Raw genomic sequence first — 22,088 nt, 5'->3', positions numbered from 1 at the left:
AGCTGCTGCATCCCAGGTGTGGGGAGGATAGATTCCTCACCTGAACTTCCACGGTACTCATTTATTAACCCGTTGTTCATGTAGACTGTCGATATGTCTCAAATCTGTTAAATAAATATGGACGTTAGACAGTTTATTCCAAGCTACACTTTCTAATTAATGTTAACGGGACTTGCACATCCATAAAAATTTGGAGGTTATGAAGGTTCCCACCATGTATGTTTGTCCCTGCATCCTGTACATCCTTTTTTTTTTTTTTTTTTTTTCAATAGAGATGCCAATGTACTGCAGTTTTGGAGGTTAGTTTTTGACAACAGATGTAAATACAACTCTAGTACACTGGAGCATTGACTTCAACTTACTGTGTCAAGGACTGGCTTGGCTCATAGTCACTCATCATTTCTTTTGCATTTAATTATAACTTGAGGTCATCCAGGGGCCTGAAACCATAGGTATCCTGCAGTCCTTATGAGATATGCAGCTGTATAACTGGACCTGTGTTGAGGATGGAAATACTTAAGCTGCAGCTGTGATACAGCCTCTGGATGTGGGCAAAGCAGCCTCCTGTGCTGGGAGCCCTGCGCCTCAAGCGCCCTTCTGCAGCTCCATCCTTTTCAAAACTGAGCTGTGCGCCCTTGCACACCCCTCCCGATACCAACTCCTGCTGCCTGGTGGGAGCCGGTTTCGAGGGTAAGTGGGAGCTAAGCCGTTGAGTGTCTTCAAGGTCATAAAAACACCTGCAATAACCCAGGACACTAATGGTGGCATCCCCAGAGGGTTGGGTTGCTGCTGCTGGCTGGACCGCTGGGCTCACGACGGCTGCCGCAGCACAGCTGAGCCCTCGTGTGCAGCTCGGGGATGGGAGTAAACACTTCACCGAAACAATAGATCTGCTCCCTATCCCCGTGAGGAGCATGCTATATTAATGAAAATCTTCTAAATAAGATCTTCAGTGGTGGCTCACGGGTGTCATTAACCATAGCTGTGTGTTTTTCCTGGACCCCAAAGCTGCCTGGCATCACAAAATAAGACCGCTTGGGTTTTTACCTCTTGCTTGACCCAGGAACAGCCAGTGTGCAGAACTGATGTCAAACCATTCATTACTGAAAGAAAACATCAATTAGTATCAGACGTGCTGCATTCATTATTGTTTCTAAAATTAGTATAAATGATCAATCAAGGTTATGCATAATGAGCAACGGCAATACCTGAATTATGAAGCGTGTGGAAATAATAAAGGTGACAAGCAGAAACAGCTTCCCTCTGGGAGAAAATATTAAGCTCACAGCAATAATTTACTACCTTCTTTTGTTTGAATACAGATTTGAATTTTACACCAAAATACTATTAAGAGCCATAGGGAAATGAAGTTTCTACTTTTGCTTGGTATTTCCAAAATAAAGGTTCTAACTTTCTCTATAAGGTCCTGTTCTGGTCATATAATATGATTGAGCTCAGAAAAACTAGTGTGAATGTTCTGGGTTTTACTCAGTAATGAAAAATGTTTCTATGTAGCTATGCATGAAAATTATTTCAAATAAATATGTAGATGATAAAATGATGCAGGAAAAAAAGGAGGAAGTTGTTCTCGGGAGTATCTACTGTTGGAAAATTCAAAGCCTTAGTTTGAAATCTTGAGGGTTTTTTTTCTCTTTTGTTATTATAACTAGGGAGAGGGGTATTTACTATTTGGACAAAACGGATCTCATTTTGACTTATCTTCTCCTTGGGAAACCTGTATGGAGATGATTAAAGAGACAAGAAAGAGTCACCTTTGCCGTGTTTCCATTACTCTTGATTTCCAGGGGATGGGGGAAGCATGGAGGGCCCAGAGGAGGTGGCAAGGATGATCAAGAGTTAATGACTGTGAGGAGGGGTTGAGGGCTGTTTTAGCGCGGTGAAGACAGAGCTTCTGTGATCCCACAGCAACCTACCAACACTGGAAGGGCAGTTACAGAACTGATAGAGACAAACTCTTCTGGGTAACATCAGATATAAAACAAAAGCCAAGGGACACAAATCATGACTTGTGAACTTCAGCTCAAATATTGGGAAATGCTTCTCGATGAGGGGGGTGACATAGACCTGAAGAGGTGGTATCTCTGTCCTTGGAGGTTTCCAGGACTTGGCTAGGCAAAGCTGCAACTGATGGCCTCACTGTTGCTGAGAGCCCTGCATGGAGCAGGAGCTGGGACTGGAGAACTCCAGAGCTCCCTTCCAGCTGATATTTCTGTAATCCTTGGATTTGTGCACTGTTGTGATGTGCTGGGATCCAGCAGCCTCCAGCTCAGGGAAGTGTGGCTGAGAAGAAATGGTGATCATTCCTGGCTCATGACAGGGAAAAGCAAAGACTTAGGGATGTCAGAGCACTGTAATAAAAATGAAAAAGACGTTCAGAACAAGACACAAAATTCTAGCATGATTCAAATTCATAAGCAAATTCAAGTATAACCATTTCCCATTTTTCTGTTTTGGAAGCTGTGATGATCCATCCCGGGGTCAGGATTCTGGAACACGCTGTTTCCCGAGGGATTTCAGTCCTATGGCATCACAGGTGCTGCAGATGCAGCCCTGTCGGGGATGCTCGTACCTGGCAATGAATAAAACACAGGGCGAGTGCTGGAGCTGCGCACTGCCTCTGAAGCTGCAGGTCGTGCTGCCTCTGTGTGGAAACCTCCCTGGAGCAGGCAGCAGCAAACCACTGCTGTTTGTTTGCAGCTCCTCACTGTAACTCTGCTCCAGGACGCCTTGGGAGCTCTGCCCCGTGCCCCTCTCTAGCTGGCCTCCGGCGCAGCTGGGGAAGCTCTGTGTTTGATGTCTCTTGTCTGAGTTTTGAGGTGAAAAAGCAAAATGAAGTTCCATGTCTCCTGCCATATGACCTACCTCCCTCCTTGCCTCCCACTGGCAGAGGAAAGAGGCAAAGGGTGGAAGAAAGCAGGGGGTTTCTCGTGTGTATATTTGTGGATGTGGTAGTTGGTTGGTTTTGTTGTGTGTGGGGTTTTTTTGTTTGGTTGGTTTTGTTTTGTTTTGTTCTGTTTATTTATTTATTATTTTTTTTTTCCCAAGAGGCTGAAGCGTGGGTTCTTCGGGGCTTTCTTCCCGTCTTCTGCGTGGGACCACACACCCACTCTAATCCCCAGGTGCCTGCTCCCTCCGTCCCAGTGAGCGCTACCTGGATGCAGCCACTGGGTACCCGCAGCATTCTCTGCAGGCAGCACCCGTTGCACCTTCCAGAGCATCTCTTTTCTACACAGTCAGAGGTTCTCTGAGTGAAACTGCTCTCCTCGCATTAACATCAAAGGTTCTCTGAGTGAAACCGCTCTCCTCACATTAACACTATAGCCTGCTCTCAGCATTCAATCGAATTGTAAGCCCTTCAATTAAAACAAAAACACAACAACCACCACAACTGTTGAGTTATAACAACTATGTTTTAATCAGAACAATGATTTTGCATCTAATCACATCACTTCACAAGAAATATTCACAGACCAGAACCAAATACCAGAAAAAATAGTCTTAAGTCCCTGGCATAGACTTGAAGTTATTTCATTTAATTTGATGAGAAAAATGGGTTTGTTTGCTTACAATACAATTTATGATAGTCTTAAATATTCTCATTATGTCCTTACCTTTAAGTGCAGTGCAGGTTTTGTAAATGTCATTGTTACTTAGCAACCTTGACTAGTTTTTGAAACAATTTTTGATTTTTGGGAAGCATAAGGAGGATATAAACATGAATGGTATGTTTTTCATAAACAAATAACAAAGCATGTATTTCTCAGTTCAGGTGACTAATTTTAGATTAAACAACAATCAAAACCATGGAAAAATTTTCCAGGAAAAAGATCACAAAAGTGAATGTTTTCAGCCTGTGAATCTGAAATGAACTGTAGCAGCAAGATTAACTGGGCAGGGACAGTTGGTTATATTTTAAATTGCGATATCCATCAGGCAAAATGACATCTCCTTTTAGTTATGTGGCTGCATATTTTACAGCAGGCAGGCTTATCAGGTCAGGAGGAAAAGGATGTGTGTGATGCTGATGTGTGTTATGCAGAATGGGAATCCGAGTTACACAAATTTGAGTATTCAGTCAAATAATGATACCAAGAGTAAGTATATTGGGGTTTGTGAAGGTTGTAAAAAGAAAAGGGGGAGTTAATATTAACATTGGGTGAGATAATTTTAAAGGGCACTCCCTTGATATGTTGCTTTATATGTTTTGTTATATATATATATATATATATATATATATATATATATATATATAAATATTCAGAGCTTTCCAGCAGAGAGTTTTCTTTGCATCAGTACAGAAAACCTGTCTCAGTATAGTCATTAACCAGATGGCTGGGGCAATTCTCTTAGATATAAGAGACCTCATTATAAGATCTTGACCTGGAAAAAGGTATAACAGAGATTCATTTTTACAGCTGTGTTCCATCATTCCATTCCTCTGGGGTAGATCTGTCTGTAAACAAACAAACAAACAAAAACAATCCCAACTCTCAAAGCCTTAGTTTTCTAGCTGATTAAGATACATTGATTTCTTATGGAAATTGTCATAATTTGATGATAACTGTGATAATTATGTCTATGATTCTATGCTAATTTAGAAAATCCCACTCTGTGTGTCTGTTTACCCGTCCACCCCTAATCGCTTTTGCTCCAGTTTGGTGGGGATGCTTGGATGAAGGAGAAGAGCCCAAGTGTGTCTGTAGGAGGAAGACTGCCATCAGCCTTCAGCCCTTATCAGAAACTAGAGAAAGCATGAAGAAAAAAGCTGCTCAGAATGAAAAGCTCTGGGAAAACAGGCTTCATGCATTTCACGGCTCACAGAATTACGTGCTTTCAAACTTCTCTTTCTTCTGCCTGAACAGAATTCTTGATTTTTCAACCAACTTTAATGAACACTTGACGAAAAGCAAAGAAAAGAGGCGACGTAAAAGTAAGGCTCTTTGTTAAATGTACCAGTATGCTCTTATTGACTCCAGCACAGACCTTGGTAGTACTTTATACCCATCTTTCCTTTCTGTTGGAAAAAGGGCCTGTTTTCTGTGGGGAAAAAAACCCCAACTGCCCCTACTATAATCAATATAGTGAAAAAAGTTTTGTCTACTGTGAAGTGCTTCTTGCCTGTCTCAAAATGTTTAACAAGCTTTTTTAACTCTGAAAAGACTAAAAAGCATTCTTAAAAGACCTACATTTTTTTCTTTTTCATCACTTATTATTACAAGTGGTTCTTCCTAGGTCATTTGTGGCAAGGTGCTTTTTATGAAGGTGTAATTGGGTTGTTCGCAAAAATTTGGTCCTCTTTGGATGAAAATAGGAAACTGTTACAATTTCTTTTTGTCCAATTTTAATTTGCTGGGAATTCACTCAGGACCTTGGGTTTTGCTACAAGCTAACCACATTCCTTCTATCAATTTGTGTTCAGTAGGGTTATATGGGAGAGATACTTTAGCTTGTATAGTTAAAAAATAAATGTAAACAATCAATGTCCAGCTCCTAATAAGTATCTAAATGGGAAGTGCTCTTCATGGTTAAAAAAAAAAAAAAAAAAAAAAAAAAGTGGGTTTTTCAGATCAAACCCCAAACTGTCCTCATTGCAGCTACATGCAACACATAAAGCGAAGCAGATAGGTCAGTCTCTGTGGTGTCAGGATCTCTGGCATCAGGAGAAGGCCGGTGCAAACAGCAGCACATACTTAGCAGTGTATTTATATCGTTGAACTTTGGCTCTTGGGATCCCTCTGCCTGGAGCTATGAGACTCTGCTGACTGTGTAGGAGCTTGAATTACACACTTGAATGCATGTCGGTTAGATGTCTAAGGTGAGAAGAGTTGCATTCTACCTCTCCGAAGATTGCTGCCTGTCCTCTTCTACTTACTATTAATTATGTACTTATTTCTACCATATATCTGTTCATTTGTGTCCCTGGTTCTAATCTTTTCACTTCTAGTCTCAAGAAGCCCATATTTTCTCTTCTGAACTGGTTCAGTTAAAAAAAGCCAAAATAATACAACAGCTTTCCAGTTGAGGGCAAGCCAATATTTTTCTGGGTGGTTCTTTAGCACTTCCAGTGCTATTTTTTGCCTCATTTTTTGCCGTAGCATTTTACCTGTCTGTACGTTACACAGACTTTCACTGAATTATGTTTTGCTTTGGTTTATTTGTGCTTGCCTTTTTTGGTAGAATAATGGCTATAGCATGTTCACCATTCAGCAAAAGGTGTGGATAGTATGGGTCAGGTCTTCCAACGCACAGTTTATTTGCCAGAAATACCCAAATCTTCATCTGCTTTTATGTGGCTCTTTCACCTAGGCGTCCCTCTTTAGTTCTCTTGCTTTTTTTTAGGTAATTGAAATACTTTGGGTCAACTGCAGTTCTTACCATCTTATTGGGTAGTTCTCATTCAAAAGAATGAAGAATTAAAAAAAAAAAAAAAAAAAAAAGAAGAAAGAAACCTTGTGACAATGTACAGGCAACCACATTGTCAGAACTTAGATTTTCATAACACTGTAGTTCCACAGGCTATTTCAATCAAACCCAGTGATATACAACATCACTTTAGTCAGTATTAGATTACAATTTATTTATCGAGTAGATGAAAATATCTGTGATAAAGAAATTCTCTTCTAAAGAAAATGTTTCTCCTGGAGTTGTGCAGAAATGTGTTCTTGATGGTGTGCTCCTAAATAATCACCATTGATCATCTGCAGGAAAATACAAACTTTGTTGCACATAAAGTGTGCAGGTTCTTCCAGAGTTGGTGGAATGGTAAAAAGGTGGCTGGGATATGACATCGCCTGGATGAAGCTGGAGATTGAGGTGACAGAGGTGTCTCAGCAGTCCTGGACAAGCATTCCTGGGGAACGGAGGTTCTCCTCCACCACTGGCAGGTCTCAAGGACCAATATCCAGGGCAGCAGCTTTCCAGGAGTGCCACCAGCAGAGCTGCTGCTGCCTGGCATAGCAAGATGCTCCAGTTCATTCCCTAATGTTTTGTGAAGCTTTCTAATTTATTTTCTAGGAATCAGTGACATCCTCATTATGACAACTTCACATGCCTTAATCCTTCTGGAGGTTAATGATAATTTTATCTTGATTTTCCTGGGGACTATTTCCAGGTGACTATTTAACCTATTCTTATTCATCTTCATATGTGTGACTGAAAGGAAATAACTATTCTGATTTTCATGGTGCAAATATAAAAGAACACACACACACACAAATGTATACATTCACATATGTATACACACATATGTGTATAAAAAAGAACACCTTCTGAAAAATATTTCCCAATGCAATTCAATTTTTTGGAACCTGTCTTTTCCAATAGATTTATTTTTTCCCTTTAGAAAATGTTGGGCAAGTTCTGCTGGCAGCTTTTGGTTAGATTAAAAAATTGAACATGTATTCATACTCCTTGGTTTCTGTCTTTTAGCTAGTTTCTATGACAATACTTTACCTTTTGCCCCATGTCTACTTAGCTTCTTTAATAGCATCTCATGAGGGAGTTGTCAAAGGTTTCCTGAACGTCCATGTAAACCATCTGTCCTGTTTACAGAAAGATAGCTGAGGAAAAAAAGAAGCAGACAGAAAGGATAAATTAGTTGTTCAAAGCCAAACAGCAGGTTGATTTCAGAGAACCAGGGAAGGAAATCTGGAGCCTGGATGCTTGTGGCAATAGATACCACTTTCCCTGCAAAAGCGTGAGTGTACTAAACCAAGCAAATGCATGTAAAAAGGAGAACAGGATGAGTGATAAATAAGTAGGCTCACTAGTTTCTGAATCAGCAATCTCCAAGCTGCTTTGAAACCTGCTTCCTGAAAACAAATCTGACGTTAATAATGGACCTGCAGGTAAGTATATCATTAGAGTCAGATTAGCAGGAGTTTAACAGTCAGTGAGTTCTCTGTGTACTGTGTATTGTTTTACATGGAGGCAGAAGGTGCAGTGAGGCGCTACTGGGGACTCGCTGCAGAAACCAGCAGCACTGTGCAAAGATGGAAACGATGGAAAAGGGCTGAGGTGCACAGCAAAGAGCAAAGGAAATGCCGGGTTCCCAGGAACGAGCATTAATCTCTGAGTAGTTTCTTATGGGACCAATATCTAACCAGCAACAAACCGACTGGGTCACTCTACTTCTCTTTCCATGTGTATATTGTACTTCGTGTGCAGGTTGACACATCAGGTGTTGGGCTGGAGGAACCCCCCCAGACAGAGATAGGAGGCTGCACGACAACCTGAAGAGAGAAGATAGCCTGGCCACTAGTAGATCAGACTCATGTAATTTGTGGCTGAACACATATCTGTCTGTCTTTTGATGTTCTCAAGCTGTGGGGAATGCAAGAGCTTCCGGTAAAATATGTCAACAATTACAAAACCATTAACTGTCACGTATGTGAATATGTTTTAAAAAACAATGAACTTTCAAAGTCAAATGATACACAAGACACTTGTTATTAACCAGTAAAATATGTTTCTTCTAATAAAGAAAAGAGGAAATGGCTTCAAAACATGAGTTCCAGAAGGTCATGCACAGAGAGCAGTACAGGCAATTCCTTCAGTCCTTGAGGCTGTTGAGGGTCTGTGGGGGCGGCTGCGCTGCAGTGTGAGATGACTGTGCTATAATGCAGAGGTGGTGTGAAAATCAATTAAAACTCATTAAATGTTTTAAAAAAAAAAAAATTGAAAGGAATGTAAGATAAAAGTGTATCTTTAGACTATCACACTATACAAACACCCTCTTATCCTGGCAGAAATATATGAGTCCAAATAGATCCATTTCCTCTGATCTCTCTAAAGCCCTTTTTCTCCTGTGAGTGGAGTGAGAGAAAGGCACAGAGAGATGCTGGAGCTCTTCATTTCACACTTGGTCTGCTGTCCTGGGAGGCCTATTGGAGAAGAGCAGAAAAGCAAACATGAGGCAGCTATCATGCCGTTCTGTTCATTGTGCCTCCACACTTCTCTCAGGGAAGAAGAGGGACCGTTTTTTAACCTTCCTGGCTTGCCTTGTCCTGCCAGGTCTAAACTAGTGAGTGACTGGACTCAACGTGCAGCCAGGTTTCTGCTCTGTGAGGACTGGTATTGTGTCTTTCAACGAAACTAGGAGTGCCAGTGACAGTCTTCAACAGTCCCGCGACTAGAGTGTTTCCTGGCACTAAGGTAAATGCCGGCTTCTGTCTGGTTTGGAAGATGAATTTTAACCTCTTCTTATTTCCCAGGAGAGTGCCTCTTATGCCAGGTCATTTTTTATTATTTCCCTCCCTCTGGCCCAGTGATATTGTTTCAGATTTTAGGAGTTATGGAGCATTCCCTTGTCCAGACTTGAGACTATATCTGTGTTGTTTAAGAGCAATCTAAAGACTACATTTTTCAGCTGTCCAAACTGTTTACCTTCAGGAGGGCAGTGGGAGCTGGATTTAGGACAAACCACTGGTGCACCAGGCCATAGGATAGGTGGAAGGGAGGAAACCTCAGATATATGCCCTGAGGTTTTGTGAGTGTAGGAGTATGCACCTTCCTAAAGGGCAGACAGGTCCTGGCATGCTCCATCTGCCCTGAAGTGCCATCACATGAGCAAGACCGTGTAGACTAGGTGATCTGAAGCCATTCCTGATCTGGTTTGCTATAAGGTGACATGGGGTTTGTAAAGAACTGGAGTCATCCTATGAGGCAGCACTGCCCTGTGGACTCTTCAGACCAATCTGAAAAGATCCCCTTCCAGATACCTTATAGGTGTATCCCCACAGTCTTGCTGCCCCAGGGAGCTTATTCTTTGTAGAGGAGGGCATTGCAATCGGAGGGACTTCATGAGGATTGTAACGCAGGAGTTACATCAGGGCCTAAGTCCCTAGCAGAACTGCATGACACCTTGGTTTGGAGATCTGTCACAAACTGGCCAGAGACTTGCATTTGGGGCTGATTTCCTGCCAGCCGTTAGCACAAAAGTGTCTTATTTTTGCTCAGTTCATCCTTAAGGCGATACATGCAGACTGGAGCAAAAGGAAGAGCAGAGCAGTGCAAGACTGTGCAACTCTCATCAGCAAAGGGATTAAACCAAGGCCTACCAACCCTTGTTAGTTGGAAGCGGTTAGAAAGCCAAGCTATTGGAGGCAAATAAGAAAATATTTACAGGAGCAGTTTTTAAAACACTTTTTTATTTTTCTCCTTGTTTTTCAAGTTCAGTGTGTTTGGAAATGCAGCTAGAATCTCCACAGTCTTGGGACAGTTGGAATGCTGTTTTCCAGACAATTATGTATTCACAGAAACTTGCTTGACTCTAGTGAGTAGACAAGAGAAAGAATTTTGCATGACAGTTCTCTGTGTTGAGCACATTAAGGGAGCTCCCAAATGCAGCAGAGTATAGGACCCGGGGATTTCTCCTTCCAGCTGAAGCCCAGCTGGAACATAACCCACAGGGAACATAAGTGCAGATGGCCCAGATCCATCCTTCCTCTCCAGCTGACTGGGATTGAAGGAGAAGGGAGGGATCAGTATTTTTTTTTACTGAATTTTTTGTTGTTACGTATATTTTTCCTGTTCAAGTTGGCATTTCTTTCCATCTGCCTCCCCTCTCCCTGTGTGACAGGCTGCTCAGTCTGGGCGTGGGAGGGAACCACAAATTCAGCTCATCACCTCCTCCACCTTTCTTGACATGTGTAAATTTTTGTTCATTTTTGTTTGCTACCTAGGTCTAGAGCCAAGCTTTGCAGAAAGTCAGTGATGGGGCTTTGACTTTTCTCAGATGCAGTGGTCCTTGAGTTGCAAACCTGAGCAGAACAGCATTCATCCCCACTAGGTGTGAAGTTCCTGCGTGTTTGTGTCAGTGAGTCTGGTCCACTCACGTAGTCAAAGAGCCCAAGAAAGTAGTCAGGCTCCACCCTCAGGGCAGGGTTTCATTTTCAGATACTTTTCAGATTAAAGTTGTATATAAATTTAAAATTAAACAGGGTCTGTAGAAATTCACTATTTAAAATACTGTATTGCCCTGCAGCTCAGCTCACTGATGGAGGTGTTCAGATGGGAATGGTTACTGGCAAATGCCAAGACACCCTGCCAGAAGGGAAAGGGGGTGCCCAAAGTTGGACTGGAGACACCAATAAAGGCAGTGCTGTCTGTGCACCTCTGTGAGGTGGCAAGGAGCTTCGACCACCTTGATCCTTATCTGGAAAATGAGTGTGTGACTGCCCTGAGGCCAGAACAAAGGTGGTTGTAGAAATAGGAAAACAAACCAAAGCTGGGTTGCTTTCACTGCTGGGCAACATTTTTTTCCACCTCATCTCTTTCCACTATCACATTTCTATCTTACAGGCCCATTTTCCCCACATGCATTTTTGGGGAGGATTAAAGAGAAGTGATTCTTTAAATATGGCAAAGCTGTAAAAGCAAGTCACTGGGTTTTGCTTTGCTCTTTTTCTCTTTTAGCTGTCAAGTCATGTAAACTCCTGATAAATTTGCTTTTATTTCTGCAAAGCTTGTTTATTGTCTCGACGCATTTTATTTTCAAAGTTGCAAACTATCTTAACTGCACTGTCTTTCCCTCATGGGTTGCACCAAAGCATTGCCATTATGATTCCTACACTAGGGATGATGCTTTGGCTCAAAGGTTGACTTGTTGAAGGTCTATTTTCTTTCAAAGTGCTTTTGATATGAGTGCAGCAACAATATGGTATATTTTAAAGCCATTTGGTCTTCCCAGATGCTCAAGTCTGTTAATTCTATACTTTTTAGATATAGCCTGCTAACAGCTAAATGGAGTTTGGGCATTGCACAATTTCTCTGAATCATATTTTCCCAGCAGCTAGCAAGAGTATGTGCATTTTTCTGGTTTTGCCTTTTAAATTGAAAGCTCATCTATAATTGGACTTTGACTTTTACAGAAATGGCTTCTCACATTTTTGGAGCTGAGGGTCACTTATGAAAACCAGCAAAGCCCTAGATCTCACTGAGTAGGAGTGGCCCTTCTCCCCTTCCATCCTTCTTCGTCACCTCAGCCAATTTTGGATTGAAGATTTCCCTCCAATCTTCCTCTCTCCACCTTCAGCTGCTGACATCATCTCCTCTTGCTTTTGGCATATTTCTTGTTGGCTTTAGCAGCACCAGCAAATCTGTTTGACTCCTGAAAACTGCCAGGAACCTCTGTAGCTCAGGAAATGCCATACAGAAGCCAAGTCTTGGTGAGGCTCTCCCTTGGTCTGTGCTGCAGGGAGCCTGCAGCACGGTGATATGGCACCCATGAGACCACCTGGACGGGATGCAGGAGGGGATTTCTCTCTCAGGTTTGCTGCTAGAACCAGCACTAATGCTGCTTTGTAGGTACATACATTTCTGATGTACTGGTGAATTAGTCCTGCTCTTGCTGGGCTTGGTTTCCCCAAGGACCAAATCTGCTTCAAAGAGTTGAGGTGGATGAAGAGGCACAAAGATGCAGCCAAAAGATCCGGCAGGATACCCTGCTGAGAGGTCATTTAACTTCCGAAAGGGGAAAGCTCACACACTCCCAGGACAATCAGATAAGAAGGAAAATCAAATTAAATGTTCTAAGGATGTTTTATCAAGTTTCATTAAAGCAGATAAAGAAACCCCATCTAATTCTGAAGATAAGTGCCAAGTGCTGTCTGTGATTCACCGTCCCAGCACTGAAATAACATAAAGGAGTAACAGTCCTGTTGCTCAGGATTGTAGCTGATTTTAGGTGTTTTCTATAAATCTGCTTTTAAACAAATTGTTTGGAACCTATTTTTTCAAATATTGATTGCTATGTTTCTTTCAGTGGAAGGGAAGACAATCCACTTTAAAAACCCTATTTAAACTGGCCAGTTCACTGTTCTGCTCTCCACTGAGCTGACCTAGAGCTGCTTAGCTGTGTATCCTAGATGTTGAATTGCTAACAGTCAGTGAAGAATTGATTTCAGCTCTTCACAGATATGATTCTTGTCATTATGGGATGTGAGCTGTCCAAATAGTAACCTGAAGGGAGCGGAGCCAGACTGCAACTGCAAAGTGGGAAGATACTTAATCTGTTTGAACCAAGTGAGGAGGAGGAGAAAGGTCTGGGTCCTCAGGAAACCAGTTTGAGAAGATGCTGCAGGGGTGTCATTCTAAAGCACAGATCACACCATCCAATGTATTGCCCTGAGCCAACTCGCCTAAAGCCATTTTGACATCGGGAGTCCTAAGGTTTTTTGGGAGGCTGTGGTTAATGCTTCCTTGCAGCATAGCTGCTGCCTGGATGCCCTGGGGGAAGCTCTCCATGGGGGTTGTTCCCCATGCTGGCACAAGGACAGCTTTGCAAAAAAATGCTGCTTCTTCCTGAGGCGAGATGGGTCCTAGGGTATGGAGAGAGATTCCTAAAATCAATAACGACTTTGACTGAAAATAATTTTGCCAGTCACAATAATGATGATTACAAAGAAAGAAAGAAACAAGAAGCTCTATGGTCAGAAGTTTGCTGATTCCCCCTGAATGCGCTACGGGAGTTATACAGGGACATTTCATCCCTGAGAAAACATTATCCCTGTAGTGCAAACAAGGTCACTGACTTGCATGAATTAACTGTCATGTCAACTCTGGACAAGGGGGGGTGATGTGGACTTAATCACCTGACTTCTCTGATGATCCTTACTTTTTACCTTCATGCCTGAACATGTGTTGCCTTTTGCACTGCCTCCTGTCCACCTCCCTGCTGCTGTTCAGAACTGCGTGCTGTCCTCACTCCTACGCAGCAGGTACGGATCGCACAGGTCAGCCCCAGTGGCAGAGGATGTTAAACATGGCGAGGAGCTCTGGGACTCTTCGACAATAAAAACAAATGGTCTAGCTATGAAGGCACATGGGGATTTAGAAAAACTGGACTCAGATTTTGCTTTCTAGAAGCTGTCTCTGTGATGCTTCAGCTTTCTCTGTGCATTTGCTATCATTTTGTGTGGATGTGATAGTAACACTCCTGTGCATGCCTGGCTTTCCTGTGCCTAGACCCAGTGATGCTCACAGCCTGGAAGGGTGAGGCTTTGCACTGAATCCAACTCCTTACCAGGCATTTTGAGTCTTGCCTTCTGCCAGCTTGAACGCTCATTTGCCATCCTCAGTGAGCCAGTTCAGCTCACTAAACCAGCAGTAAGGAAGAGTCTGGGGGAGGATAAAAGACATTTTCTGGTGATTTAGGGAGCTGAAGGAAGAAGATCTCCCAGGGCAGAGTAGGCTTTCCCTTTCAGCAGCCAACTAAGAGCTGAACAGACCTGAGTTGTCATATAAAGGACAGCACAAGGTCTGCGGATTGTTCCAGACAGCAGAACAGGGGTCCTTCTGTCACCATTACCTCTCTCTGCACTGCTGCTTGCCCATGTTTGACATTGCCCTTCTGAGAGCAAAGGATATATTTTGGTTACTCATCTCTGCATGCTCCTTACCCAAATGCAGAGGTGCTCACCTTACCTCCTCCCCTGCAATCCCAAGTCTTTTTGTGGTTCCTAAGAAGAATATAGTGCAAACTTTGAAGGGATTCTTACTGTTAGGCAAGATTCACCTCTTCCAAAGCCTCTGGTGGCCCTGTTCCTCTCTGTATAGTCAAATATCCACATGGATCCTCGCCAATATGCAAGGAGCTGCTCAGTGTTGTGGCTGACCTGCTCTGGGGTTACTCAGCAGCAAAGCAAAAGGCACTCAACTATCCTCAGATATCTTATGTAGGATTTTTCAACGAGGCTCTTTCCTTTCAGCATGTGGTAGTCAAAGGTGGCTGATCAAATCAGGGCAGCTTGTTCATGCACAGGCATGCTGAAACCCCATCTTCCCAGGTCCAAGGCCTCCTCCATCCCGGGAACATTCTCCCCATTGCTTGGAGGCTATTCCAATGCATAGCAGGATCTGCGCTCTGACCACCCTTCATTTCCTAAATTGCAAGAACCTGATGTAATTCAGAGCAATCTCAGATTGCATTAGTCTTGCCTCAGAGTCCTGCTCAGTTTATTAGCTCAAAGGAAGGTAAACCCCACGTTTCTATCTCCCCAGTTTTCTTGGATTTATCAACAAACTTCAAGTGTAGAGAAAATTCTGCTCAGGAAATATTGTAATGTAACACTATATACATATATTTGTTTATTTCCCAGGTTTTTATTATTACTCTGTGCCTTTCCACAAGTACAGAAGGAGTACACTGTCAAGTGCTGCCAATTGCACTTATGTAGGAAGCAAAATGTTGAATTTTCCCTAGGTTGATACTTGGGACCAAATTCCCTTCAGCTGGAGGAGGCAGTCCTCTGCTTGTACCAGGTCAGTGGCCAGGTGTAAAACTGATGTGTCGGGGAAGTGGGGCTTTCTCTGAAAAGAGAGGGTGAAAAAATTAGGGTTTTCTCCTGTATGCAGATGTCTTGTTTCAGATGTGGCCATGAATTCGATGTTCATATGTTTGTGACTAACCAGAGACCATTAAAAAAAAAAAAAAAATGGTAAAGAAAAGGAGCTGTGAGTGCCAGCAGACAATGGTGTGTGCAGGGAGCTGCTGGGGTGGCAGGAGAGAGGGGGACCCTCCACCAGGGAGGCCTTGGATCCCCCCCCATCTCCTTGCCTGCATCATCGTGCCAAGGGATGAAAGATGGCATTTTCAGGGAAAACTGAACCTTTCCTCACACTGCTGCGGGATTTGGGCCACCTCCATTTCCTTAGCTGGTGGTGGGTAAGACGGACAGGGAGAGAGGAGGGTGATCCCCATGCGTTACAGCCGAGGCTTCGTCGTGCAGCGGCTTTCACCGGCGTGACCCCAAAATGCCCGGTGACGTGCTGGGGAGCCTCGGGGCCGCGTTTGGGCGGTTTATGGAGGGGGGAGTGTGCCCGCGCTGCTCTCCATGGCAGAGAGGTTACCCCTGTGTCATGGTGCCCTCGGGGGTGACCCGGCACGGGGTTGCAGGGTTGTTCGCCAACGTCAAACGCGGCCGGACCCAGGCAGGAGCAAAGCCCCGGCCCCAAGCACCCCGCCATACCCCAGAGGCCTTCCCATCTGCTCACACTCCTTCCCGGGCCAGGCAAGCACCCTTCCCAGCTTCGAGACCTCCATTCAGTTTTCACGCTTTGTCTTTTATTATGGATATAACCGGAATAAAATAAGATAGACTTTCCCCGTTATTATTAGAGGTGATAATTTGCAGCCTAAGTGTGTTGCCATGGAGATGTGAGAAGCCCCCAAAGAGGGAAGCCGGGAGTCGCGGCCTAATCCTGAGGTGATTTTCAATAGCACCAGCTGTCCTAGGGCTGAAAGGCATGGCAAATTACACCATTATTGGAGGGAAACAGGGAGGCTAAGCTAATTATTTGTGGGCTTTAGACACAGGTGTTCATAAAAGCGAGGCCCTGTGCTCCTCATCAAGGCCGGCTTGGGAGGGGGGGAGGCCCGGTGGGAGGCCCTGGCCCTCATTTCAATCACAAATGGTGGCCGTGGGCCTGCTGCTGCCATGGGGCTTTTTTGCAGGTAACTGCTCCTTGGTGGAGATGCCTGCTTGTCTCCGGAGAACTATCTGGGTTTTGGTTTATGCCCTCTTTTTCTAATGTTTTCCTGGGGAAGGGTGTTGGAACCTCAGGGTGCTGAGGCTGAGCTTGGAGGGGGGTGTGTGTGTGTGTGTGTGTGTGTGTGTGTGTGTGGTGGGTTGTGGGCAGTTGAGGCCCCTGGGGAAGGCCTGGTGCTGTGTTGTTATTGCAAAACAAATAGTTATAATTCAGAGTCTTGGTCTTTAATACCAGGGAGTTTTGCTGGTATTGCTCTGGGGTGCCTAGTGAGTAACCTGTGTGTAAAATGCTGATAAAATAACTTGTGCCCTTTTATTTAAACTGGTGTAACTTTGCCTGCTGAAAGCTTTGGTGTTTATTTTTTTTCTTTTGCCTTCAGTGGATGTGCTGATGAGTGTAAGATAAGCACATGCAACTGAAGTGCTTTGAGAGTGGAAAATAAGCAAGCAGCTTATTACAAGCAAAATAAGGAATCTAACAGAGGGAAATGGCATGGTTTCTAGGTGAGGAAAATGCTTGTCTATATACTATGTTTATGTGCACGTATGGAAATATTTTTATGGAAATACACTGGCTAGGCTCATTATTGCTTTTACTGGGTTGCTCTGTGCTTCAGGTTTTAAAGGCTGCTTCTGAACCCTCAAACAGGATTTAAAGTATCTATTTAGGATACTGTAAAACTTACTTAAATATTTTGGCACATTGTGATATTAAACCATGTGAGGCTGGGAAGCTTGTAACTCCACTCTGCAGGTGAGGAACGTGGTAATAGAGGATAAAACTGCGTGATGTGACCCCTGTGAGAACACTGCTCTGCACATGGAGGTGGGGCCTGGTGCGCCCAAAGGGGGAACTGGGTGCAACAACTTGTGATGAGTCCTGGACAAAAGATATTTTGCAAGAAATACGACTAAACCTAAATGTTTTAGGAACTTGCATCTATTTCATTGAGGAAGGGTGGTAATGTTGATTTTGTCAAAATAGAGCATCTTCACAAAGAAAAAAAGTTTAAACAAGTTTTTTAAAAGTGTGTTTTGAAGTTTCCTTTGTGTCTATTTAAAAAATAAAAAGCTTTAAGATTAATGACTTGTGTTGATTTTAAAAATACTTTAACAAGCAAAAACCAAATTAATTTTGGCTAATTTGTCAGGTAAGCTTTCTGTTTGTTGCAAACCTAATGGGTGATGCCTAAAACAAAAAAGAAGCAGCCCCTTAAAAATACTTCTGAGAAAAATCATTGAATGGTTTGGGTTGAAAGGGACCTTGAAAATCACCCAGTCCCACACCCCCACCATGGGCAGGGACACTTTCCACCAGCCCAGGTTGCCCAAAGCCCTGTCCAACCTGGCCTTGAACCCTTCCAGGGAGGGGGCGTATATGTTGCCTCTTGGGGCAGACTTGGCCAACAAAGCTGCATGTTACTTGATGTCTGGCCAGAAATCTCTGGTGGTGCAGGGATTTGAATCTGAATTTCCTAAAGCTGGTGGTTGGGCTTCTGTTACCAGAGGGTTGTCGTTTTTCAGGTGTGGTCTGTGCTAGGTGTGATGTGTGTTAGGAGTAAGCATGAATGCTTGCAGGCTGAAAGCTTACTAGCTGGAATCCACAGGGAAGTGCAACAAGGGGAATTTGTTCCATCTTAGATGATGTGTTTACTATATAAATGTACTGTATCTCTTAGCTAAAGCTTTCAAGTGCATGGAAAAATAAAAGGTACCAGGGATTGGTACGTGCTTTAAAGTCTAAAAAAATTATGTGGTATATTACAGTATTTTTTTCTGTAAGATAACCTTATCAGAATACTGGATCTGTTGCTGTTGGGAAGAATCCATGGCTATGAAAGTGTACACTCAGCTTGTATTGTAAGTTAAATCCACATTGTATTTTATCTTTTATTTCTTCACTGTCTTTCAGACTAACACTACAGCATTGATGTGAGGTCATGTATCTTCCCCCAGGGTTAACAACTGAATTTACTAGTACAATCTATGACTGTCTCTAATGTATCTTCTGAGGGAGGAATTCAATATGAAGTTCAGGATAGATTATTCAAATCAACAGTTGAGGCCACAATTTCTTACACTTTGTATTTTTATAGCCTTTTAAAAAATAAATGAAAACGTTGCATATTGTTAAATGTCAAAGTACCATAAAAAAGTTCATACTTGATAGCTTCAAATAGCAAAGTGTAGGCTGACATGGCCAATTACTTGTCTTCCAAATACTAATACCATAATGGATTCATTACCTTGTTGCTGTGATATAATGAAGCAGTAAGAACCGTTGTCATTTTTATGCACTGTGTAACACAAGTATATTCACAGTGCAATCAGATTAGTACTGGTAAATGTGTTTATTATATACTCGCGTGCCCCTAGCACTTTGTGAGTAGCCTTTAAGCATTTACAGCTATCTCTTTTGTAACTCCTCAGACAGCGCTAATGCTAGCTTTCAGGGAAGGGTGGCTGCTGTTTATGAAGTGAGGGAAATATCTGAATAGAGTCTGTGCTGTGACAGTGCTGAATGTAGTTTTAAGTGTGGTTTTTTGCATCCCCCCCATAGTTGTAACTGGGACCTTCCCAAACGGCCCTTGGACAAGCCTACCTGGAATAAGATTTTTTGAATACTCCTGGGTTAGATTTTCAGGAAGGTTGTGAAGGAGAGAAAGTGGGATTTCTGGGTTGCAGGTGTGCCCTGGGTGTCAAATCTTGCAAGCAGAAGCAACTTATATATTTGTATAGCTCATGGTCTGGAAACCTGTAAAGAAATCTTAGCTTATGTTTGTTTGTGGTTTTTTCTTTTTTTCCTTCTATTTTTTTCCTCTGAATTATTGGCTATGTACCTTTTATTAAAATGGCAGCATCTGAAACAACCAGAAAGAGAGTATGACGTGAGCTGAGAGAAGACAGTGGAAAGCTATGTCAGGTGGGTTCTTGCAGAGTCCATCAGGAGAGAGTCTGGACTTTGAAGCCAAATTCTTTACCATGGTATTGCTTTACTGCTTCATCATATATGGGCACCTAGAGAAATAAGGGAAGGAGGATTTAAAGCCGTCGTTAGGATGGCAGATGCTCTTTTCCTGCACTCTTTTGTGTTCAGCGTAGTGTGTATTGCTCTTATAATGTTCTTTTTAGACTTTGAGATGTTGTAGTAGTTGCCATATAGTCATATGTTAAAAAGCAAAGATGCTTCATTAGAAGAAGAAAAAAGAATGTAGTAAAAAGTGATGAGCTGGCATGTGTTGCTGTGTGGGGGGGGTCTGTGATCCAGTTAGAGGCTCCCTGTGTAACAACAGTCTGTGCACAGAAACAGGGAACTGGGCCTTCCAGACACGCATGGCTGAAGGGACAGGATGAGCTGTGGCAGATGGTACCTGGGGACATTCTCTGTGGGAAGCCGCTGAGAGGGCAGAGGGGTGCTGGAGTGGGGGCTGCTGCCTTGGGGCAAGTCCTGAAGCCCCAGAGCTCAGCCTCACAGAGGCCCCTTGGACCCCTCCGAGCCTTGGCATGAAATATGTGCACGGTGGTCTTTTAGTTCATGCTTTGGTGCTTCATGCTTTGGGTGGTGATGTCCAGGGATGGTCCCTCTTTGGGTGCCAACTATCCACTGACTTCAGCAGCAATGGATTGGCACGAGGCTAATTCCATGGGAAGAAGAAAAGAAAAAAAAAGTTCTTTGTGTGGATGATAAACTCTGTTTGGTGCTGGTGAATCCCCACAGGCCCCAGGCCAGGCTGCTTGTGTCTCATCTGTGCTAGCGTTGTGCCCCCCAGTGCTGCTCCGTGCCCAGCTGGCCTTCAGCTGCCACCCCCGTATGGGGGGACCTAGGGGAGGCAGGGCTGCCATTGCAAATTAGAAGCATCCTGATGACAAATTTCTTTGGAAAAGTGCAAAGCCAGAGATGGGGGCTATTCTGTGGGCTCATCAGTGCAGTGAGAGCTGTGGTCTGGCTTGGCACTCAAGTGCTTGGGGAGAAATGACTGGGTTCCTTTGAAACTAAAGGCCCTATTTAAACCCAATTCATTGTACTATTATTGTGGTTGCTCCTCATTATTGGGCCTTCTGCTGATTGCATTCAGCCTGATAAGCAATTACTGTTAAAATGAGCCATGAGACAGCATGCAAGTGATGAACGGTGCTTGCAGGTAGATGGCAAAGCTGCAGTACTGGGCAGTGGTTAGCATTTTATTTGTCTTTACTTAAATGTGAGCAGTTGACACTAACCAGGAGAACGTTCTGCCTCTAGATATGCTTTCAGTTCATTACTTCTCTAGGTGCAGCACAGTGCTGTTATTGTTTAAAGAATGAATCAATTGAGTACTGATGCTAGTGATTTCTTTGCTATGAGAATATATCTGAAGGGCACTACTTTCTCTGCTTTTATATTTCAGCCTGATCTGGAAGTAGAAATCTTGTAAGATGTGATTCTCTGTGTGTGGGGGGGGTATGTGGTTGCTTACTATGTGAGGTTGATATGGAAAACTTTTGCTCTCTTTTATTTTCATTTTTTTCCTAGTTGGGTAAAGACAATGCAGAACAGCAGCAAGAATCTTGGGATTTGCATGCTAAATGCCACTTCAGTGCTGGTGAAAAAGTGAGAAAACCATTACTGAGTACTAATAAACAGAAATATTATCAGCCTTATGATTAATTGAAGGCAAATAAAACCTAAAAGCTGGGAAACACATAGCATGGTGACAGCAAAAGAGCAGGTGTTTAGAGGATCCTGGCTTTTGATTGCGGCTCTGACACTTTGTGTGATTTTTCTGTAAAGTACTTGACCTCCTCCTGCCTAGTTAACCCAGCTGGAAAATTAGGGAAAGAAAGCAGAAGCCTTGGTGAAACTCAGCACATCTGATCTGAAGTCTCCTGGGAAAAGGGTTTTACAAAAACTGTGGTGATATTAGATGTTCATTCTTTAATGCGTCCTCACATAGTATTGCATGCCTGTGAGCAAGAGCAGTTAGACTTACCACGAAGAAACACAGAGAAGAAATTTTTAAGCAAGCCACCTTATCAGCTATGGGTACTACATCAAAGTCACTACTTAGTTTTAGCTTGTAAGGATTTCCTTCCCTACAGAAGGATGAGCCTCTCTAGGGTTTGTTTTAACGTTGAGTAAGTGTATGCAATTGATTGACCCTGTGGCAGATGCTTTTTGCTGTCATATTTGACACAAGGTTGACTTTTCTCAAATTTACAAGTTGAAAACAGCAGTTTTCTATAATTCACCATAAGCAAACATATATAGCCCAGGACCAGCTGCTGCTGCCGTTAATAGAGGCTGACATGTCCATGCAGCTGGGTGCATGTGTATGCATATCCCTGGGGAACTGAAAATAATGACAGCTAAACTACAATCACTGTCCCAGCATTACAGCTTGGCTCACTCAAACCACTCCCTAATAATAGTGTTACTTTATCTTGGACCATTTAATCTCATTTCTAATTTTAAATGAGAATAGTTAGTTAAAGCCACAGTGTTCTCATTTGGTGGATGCAAAGCTGTGGTGAGCTGCTTTGCCAGAAATGGGGTATGGTGTGTACAAAAAGCTATTGCTGCTCCTACTGGAACCCAAGTGG

This window comes from Tyto alba, unplaced genomic scaffold (assembly GCF_018691265.1).
Source record: "Tyto alba isolate M040663 unplaced genomic scaffold, T.alba_DEE_v4.0 Super-Scaffold_42, whole genome shotgun sequence".
Classification (NCBI taxonomy): Eukaryota; Metazoa; Chordata; class Aves; order Strigiformes; family Tytonidae; genus Tyto; species Tyto alba.
The sequence above is the reverse complement of the archived record's forward strand: the minus strand, read 5'-3'. Positions refer to the sequence as shown.